The sequence below is a fragment of the Patella vulgata genome, chromosome 1 (assembly GCF_932274485.2).
Source record: "Patella vulgata chromosome 1, xgPatVulg1.2, whole genome shotgun sequence".
Classification (NCBI taxonomy): Eukaryota; Metazoa; Mollusca; class Gastropoda; family Patellidae; genus Patella; species Patella vulgata.
Window position 1 is genome coordinate 85,296,779 of NC_065879.2, and position 6,909 is coordinate 85,303,687.

The following is a 6,909-nucleotide window of genomic DNA, read 5'->3' on the forward strand; positions in this document are numbered from 1 at the left end:
CACCTTTGCATTCGCAATATCCAAATCTTTACGTAGCTGAATATTTTCAAGTTCTAATTTCTTTTCGGCTTCTATGGAATGATACTTTAATTTCTGTTCAATAACAGCTGCTTCCTCGGCTGCTTGAATTAACTTCAATGAAATAACAGACGATCTTTTTGATGAACGTTCAGAGTTTTTCGCTGATCTTGATTTAACAGAACCGTATGCACTCTGATCAGTAGGATCAACTGGATCACTCGCAGACGAAGCCATTGTAAACAATGCGCAAACGAAAAAATATAATGTCCTCTTCATCAATACTGCCGCAATTTTTAGAACACTTCAAATAATACTAAGGACGCACTAATGTCAGAAAACTTCAAAGTTCACTTACATATTTACCGCATAAAGTTCCTTTCATTCCATTCGAAAGGTGTTCGAACTCCGTGCAGAGGAGTTTTCACTATAGAGGCAGCTGGAGACCTAGACGAACGCACCCAGCCTGTGATCATGATAACAGGAGTATAACACCATAGATTGAAAAGGAGACTCGACTAACTGTAATACACCATATACATATCTTTATTCATTGTCTCTTTAATGCTTCATGACATCGGACGAGGATATCATCGTATAAACATTGGAAATAGCCTAACGTAGAATATCATACAATCATGATGAACGCAAACAACTTAGACTCGAACTTCCAGACTTGAATTAAAAGACATGCCGGTAACACAGACGTGAAAACTGAAAAATACAAATTAATACAGTTTAACACAACGCAAAACCTAGCAGGACAAATAAATGAATACTACATTAAACGAAATATGACATACAAATGCAATATTACAGAATTATTTACCTCCAAGAGCCTGTTAACTTGACCACACGCAAAAACGAAAAAACATGGTTTCTAGGAAAGCCATTTGCAAGACTGACACAGGGAGCATTAATTACGCAGGGATATTAAACAATTTAACAATCAATGCTTTAGGTTACTATTTTACGAAGCGTAGCGCAGCCTGGAAGTTTATAACGTAATAAATTAATATACATAAAAAACATACATCAAAAAACATTACAACAGTCCAGAGAGTTCATATTATTAGACAATAACAATAACCTATCCCTTAAACTAAAAGCTCTTCTATCATATTAACTTAAGGCTGTTCCAACGTACAAACTGACCCGATTTATGAATCGGTTACACCTGTCATTGAGTCAACTGGCGTGGTTTCGATTCCCCGGTTGTACGTGACAAGGAGTAGTGTCGCCTGCCCAACCTTGCGGGTTTTCTCCGGTTCCTCCCCAGCTAAAGACCCCTACGCGCAAGCGAATTATTTAAATAAAATTGAACCATATGTTAGTCTCGAAATGACCTAGTTTGCGTCGAGTGGACGTTAAACCCCATTTCTCTCTCTCTCTACGGCCCCTCCGTCTCTTCTCTCTCGCTGTCTGTCTGTCGCTCTCTTTACAATATGTCCATCATCTACACAACCAGAAGCTATACTCATAGACATCTGTGTCCAACTATTAAGATGGTCGACATCTACACCAGCATATGCTAACTTAATAACACTCGGTAACACCATACCCTTTGTCCTCGACATCAACTGCTGTGGCTTAAAAACATGTGCAATAACTTATTCGAGCTGACCTACATCAACCAAATGTACATCAGCACCATGTTCCAAAAGATATATCACATCAATATATAATCTACTGTAGGAGTCTCTTCATCTTCATGTCCTCCACAGAACAGTGTATGGTGTATGCCGGTATTTATAAGCCCGGCCATTGCAGCAAAGTATGTCACTGAATCCCATTTCATGCCATTTACTATTGCCATATAAAATAACAACACACCAGCCTGTGAACTCATCATAAATATTGTACTATGAGAGACATTTGCCTATCGTTTTATTAAATGTACATCCTTTGGTTTCCCTTTTGAAATGAAATAGGGTTTAACGTCCTACTGTTCTGCTCCAACGGGGCTAATGAACACAGGCATACGCCATACAGTGTGCAACGAGGGACAATTTACGCCGGCGGGAGCGGCACTATGGCCAAACCTTATATTGAATTCCAACTGCCCAGGGATCTTTTACGTGCATGCCAATGTATAGACGGGACCTCGATTTTCGCACCATCAGAACGACTATACAGCTGGCCTTGTCAGGCCCTCCGTCCTGCACCACTGACAAAGGGAAGCCAAGTCGAACACAATCGACTTTTAGGCTAGCGAGCCAGCGTCTTACGCGCTTAGCCACCGTGACTCCCTCCTTTTTGGGAAGTCCACTAATATCGCTCACTACTTGTCACTGCTCTATCCCATATTCATCATTAATTAATCCCATCAACACATTCACATCACGCCAATCCTAATATTACATTCTGTAAAATTATATTTCAGGAGAAGAACTGCTTCTGTTAACTTCCAAAGATGAAATATATATGTATAAAACAAAGAACAATCAAGCAAAGATAATTGCTGGAAATGGTACACTTCAATAATATTTATTGTTCTGACGCTCTTCCGATCCCTTTAATTTCAAAACAAGAAATATTTCAAGTTTAACACCTTAGCTGTTCGTAATCATATAAAATCTCCAATTTCTTGAAATAGACACCGTCTGACTTATATTTACAGCTACCCACATGGCATGTGACTTTGAAAGAAAACTTGTATATTACACTCAACTGCCTGTAAGCAATCAAGATTCCATAAAGATTTTCAGAGTTGATGATGACGGTGGGGATATAGAAACCATATCGGACACAGGTAGCGTTAACATTAAACATACATTATGCATGAGCTAAATCTGTCGATTGCAGGTCTTTCTTTGAAATGAAATGAAATGAAATGGGGTTTAACGTCCTACTCTAGGTCTTTCTTTAGGCCTGAAATGTTTTCTAAATTATCAATTAGACATTAATTAACTTATCCAGACCGTAATCAACCCTCGATGGTATCGCTGGCATGCGATGTTTATTGGATTAGGTTCCGATTTGTTGTTCGACTTCCATTCATAATTAAATCATGAAATCGATAATCGAGACTATGTTTTTTTTATCCTACCGACTTGAGTAATGATGAGGCTAGGCCGAAAATTTCAATCGCTAAAATCTCGGTACATAGTGGATCAATTTGACTGAAATTTTTTAACTATTATATAGAGAACTACCAGCTCTCTATCTATTCTCCCATAATGTATTTTTAATATACACATTTTATTTATATGAAATTATTCGTAAATATTATGTTGCCCACGTACATCAGTAGAGGTCTCTTTCGTACTTCTGGTTAATTATCATTTCAAAGTTGTCTTTCATCTCAACTTGTTCAATGAAATGAAATAAAATGGGGTTTAACGTCCTACTGTTCTGCTCCGACTGGGCTAATGAAGACGGGCATATGAGGGTATTTTTTCCCGGGCAGCGCCTCTATGACCTACTCTTATATCGAATTCCAACTGCAAAGGGATCTTCCCTGTGCTATGAGGGACATTTTGCCCGGGCAGCGGCACTATCGCCTACTCTTATATCGATTTCCAACTGCCAAGGGATATTTTACGTGCATTCCAATGTATACACGGAACCTCGATTTTACGTCTCATCCGAAAGACTAGACAGCTAGACTAGAATCTGAAAATGTTTTCCTATAATCATTTGAAGAAACACACACATTCAATATTTTAACAATACTATTTCTTGACAGAGGAGTTTGGTGGCCGAATGGTTAGCACGTGCGCGCTGTATCATAAGGCCTGTCATTGAGTCAACTGGCGTGGTTTCGATTCCCCGGTTGTACGTGACAAGGAGTAGTGTCGCCTGCCCAACCTTGCGGGTTTTCTCCGGTTCCTCCCCAGCTAAAGACCCCTACGCGCAAGCGAATTATTTAAATAAAATTGAACCATATGTTAGTCTCGAAATGACCTAGTTTGCGTCGAGTGGACGTTAAACCCCATTTCTCTCTCTCTCTCTCTCTCTCTCTCTCTCTCTCGCTCTCTCTCACACACATTAATTAGAATAATGATCTACGATTTAATGGCCTAATGGTAATTAATAAAAAGCCAAGGTATAGAATTTTATCAATGGTATCAGGTTAATTGTGATACGGTTCATAATTAAAAAAAATTGTAATTTAAATCTTGCCTTTAAGACTTCAGCCAGAAATCCTGATCAATACTTGCTGAAAAGCACAGATATCTAAAATATTCCACTGTGCCATTTGATGTCTAGAAATGGAGTTGTTTCGATGTATTCTGATTTTTTATATATTTAATGCAATATTCGTAACAGGTAGGATACTTTTTCTACTTAACACCTGGCTACCCAAATTGCTTCTTCTATTAGTGTCCCAGTTGTCTTATTGTATTATGCTTAGGAGACGCCCTATCGCCAGGCTCGAAACCACGACTGTAGACTAGAGGTAACCGGCCATTCTAGACCACTTGGACATCCCAACCCCAACCTTTAAGATAACATAAGAATAATAGAAATGTTTAATCGAATGAATGAATACTGAACGAATGAAATATTGAAAGAATGAAATAGAAACAATTCATAAATTTATCACCATTATACAATCGTATTTTGTTTTGATGGTTCACATTTGAACCAACTTCCATCAATACGATCACCCATTTACATTTCAATCTTAAGACCAGTCTGATTAAAATACAGATCTACATGCATATTTCGCTTTGTTTTTTTTATACTTTCGATGGCCTACACTACATGAAGATCTGACAAGTTGTACTAGAAGGTTGTGTCAGGGGTCGTAGGGGCGGCTTTTGACCTATGACGTCAAACATTGATTAATCAATCAGCGTTGGCGTTGCTAGTGCTTTACTCAAAGTTCCGTGCATGACACGCCAAGAAGTCGCCGTAACAGATTGTTTCATTGGATTATCCATCACTTCAACCAATACGCCGATAATATAACAACTGTTCCAGAGTAACACCTCTTCCAGTAAAGACAATTAAAACGAAATTTTGAACTATAAAAACGAAACGAAATAGCTAGGTTCCGTGTTTTAATCAGATTGATTGCGTAATCTGTTCCGCTTTGTATTTTATCGCAACCCAAATAAAAGATCGAGTGTATCCTCTGTAATTAATATTTATGTCATAAAATAAAACATATTTCAAAACATTTTTACCAGCCTTATCAACAGTATCGATTCCCCGGTTGTACGTGACAAGAAGTAGAGTCGTCTGTCCCACCTCGTGAGTTTTCTCCGGGTCCCCGTCCCTCCCACTGCTAAAGACCCCCGCCCCCCACGCGCAAGCGAATTATTGATATAAAATTGAACCATATGTTAGTCCTGAAATGACTTAGTTTGTGTCCAGTGGACGTTACGGCCCCTCCGTCTCTTCTCTCTCGCTGTCTGTCTGTCTGTCGCTCTCTTTACAATATGTCCATCATCTACACAACCAGAAGCTATACTCATAGACATCTGTGTCCAACTATTAAGATGGTCGACATCTACACCAGCATATGCTAACTTAATAACACTCGGTAACACCATACCCTTTGTCCTCGACATCAACTGCTGTGGCTTAAAAACATGTGCAATAACTTATTCGAGCTGACCTACATCAACCAAATGTACATCAGCACCATGTTCCAAAAGATATATCACATCAATATATAATCTACTGTAGGAGTCTCTTCATCTTCATGTCCTCCACAGAACAGTGTATGGTGTATGCCGGTATTTATAAGCCCGGTCATTGCAGCAAAGTATGTCACTGAATCCCATTTCATGCCATTTACTATTGCCATATAAAATAACAACACACCAGCCTGTGAACTCATCATAAATATTGTACTATGAGAGACATTTGCCTATCGTTTTATTAAATGTACATCCTTTGGTTTCCCTTTTGAAATGAAATAGGGTTTAACGCCCTACTGTTCTGCTCCAACGGGGCTAATGAACACAGGCATACGCCATACAATGTTCAACGAGGGACAATTTACGCCGGCGGGAGCGGCACTATGGCCAAACCTTATATTGAATTCCAACTGCCCAGGGATCTTTTACGTGCATGCCAATGTATAGACGGGACCTCGATTTTCGCACCATCAGAACGACTATACAGCTGGCCTTGTCAGGCCCTCCGTCCTGCACCACTGACAAAGGGAAGCCAAGTCGAACACAATCGACTTTTAGGCTAGCGAGCCAGCGTCTTACGCGCTTAGCCACCGTGACTCCCTCCTTTTTGGGAAGTCCACTAATATCGCTCACTACTTGTCACTGCTCTATCCCATATTCATCATTAATTAATCCCATCAACACATTCACATCACGCCAATCCTAATATTACATTCTGTAAAATTATATTTCAGGAGAAGAACTGCTTCTGTTAACTTCCAAAGATGAAATATATATGTATAACACAAAGAACAATCAAGCAAAGATAATTGCTGGAAATGGTACACTTCAATAATATTTATTGTTCTGACGCTCTTCCGATCCCTTTAATTTCAAAACAAGAAATATTTCAAGTTTAACACCTTAGCTGTTCGTAATCATATAAAATCTCCAATTTCTTGAAATAGACACCGTCTGACTTATATTTACAGCTACCCACATGGCATGTGACTTTGAAAGAAAACTTGTATATTACACTCAACTGCCTGTAAGCAATCAAGATTCCATAAAGATTTTCAGAGTTGATGATGACGGTGGGGATATAGAAACCATATCGGACACAGGTAGCGTTAACATTAAACATACATTATGCATGAGCTAAATCTGTCGATTGCAGGTCTTTCTTTGAAATGAAATGAAATGAAATGGGGTTTAACGTCCTACTCTAGGTCTTTCTTTAGGCCTGAAATGTTTTCTAAATTATCAATTAGACATTAATTAACTTATCCAGACCGTAATCAACCCTCGATGGTATCGC

The 6,909-nt window shown here is 38.9% G+C and overlaps 1 long non-coding RNA gene across 1 annotated transcript; it reads right to left on the minus strand.

Annotated features, from left to right (window-relative positions):
- Positions 1-546: 546 nt before the first annotated feature.
- Positions 547-1,187, minus strand: LOC126821169 (uncharacterized). The gene is made up of 2 exons (XR_007680280.1): positions 848-1,187; positions 547-732 (listed from the first exon to the last, which is right to left on the minus strand). It is a non-coding gene; the product is annotated as an uncharacterized LOC126821169 (long non-coding RNA).
- Between the last annotated feature and the right edge of the window lie 5,722 nt (positions 1,188-6,909).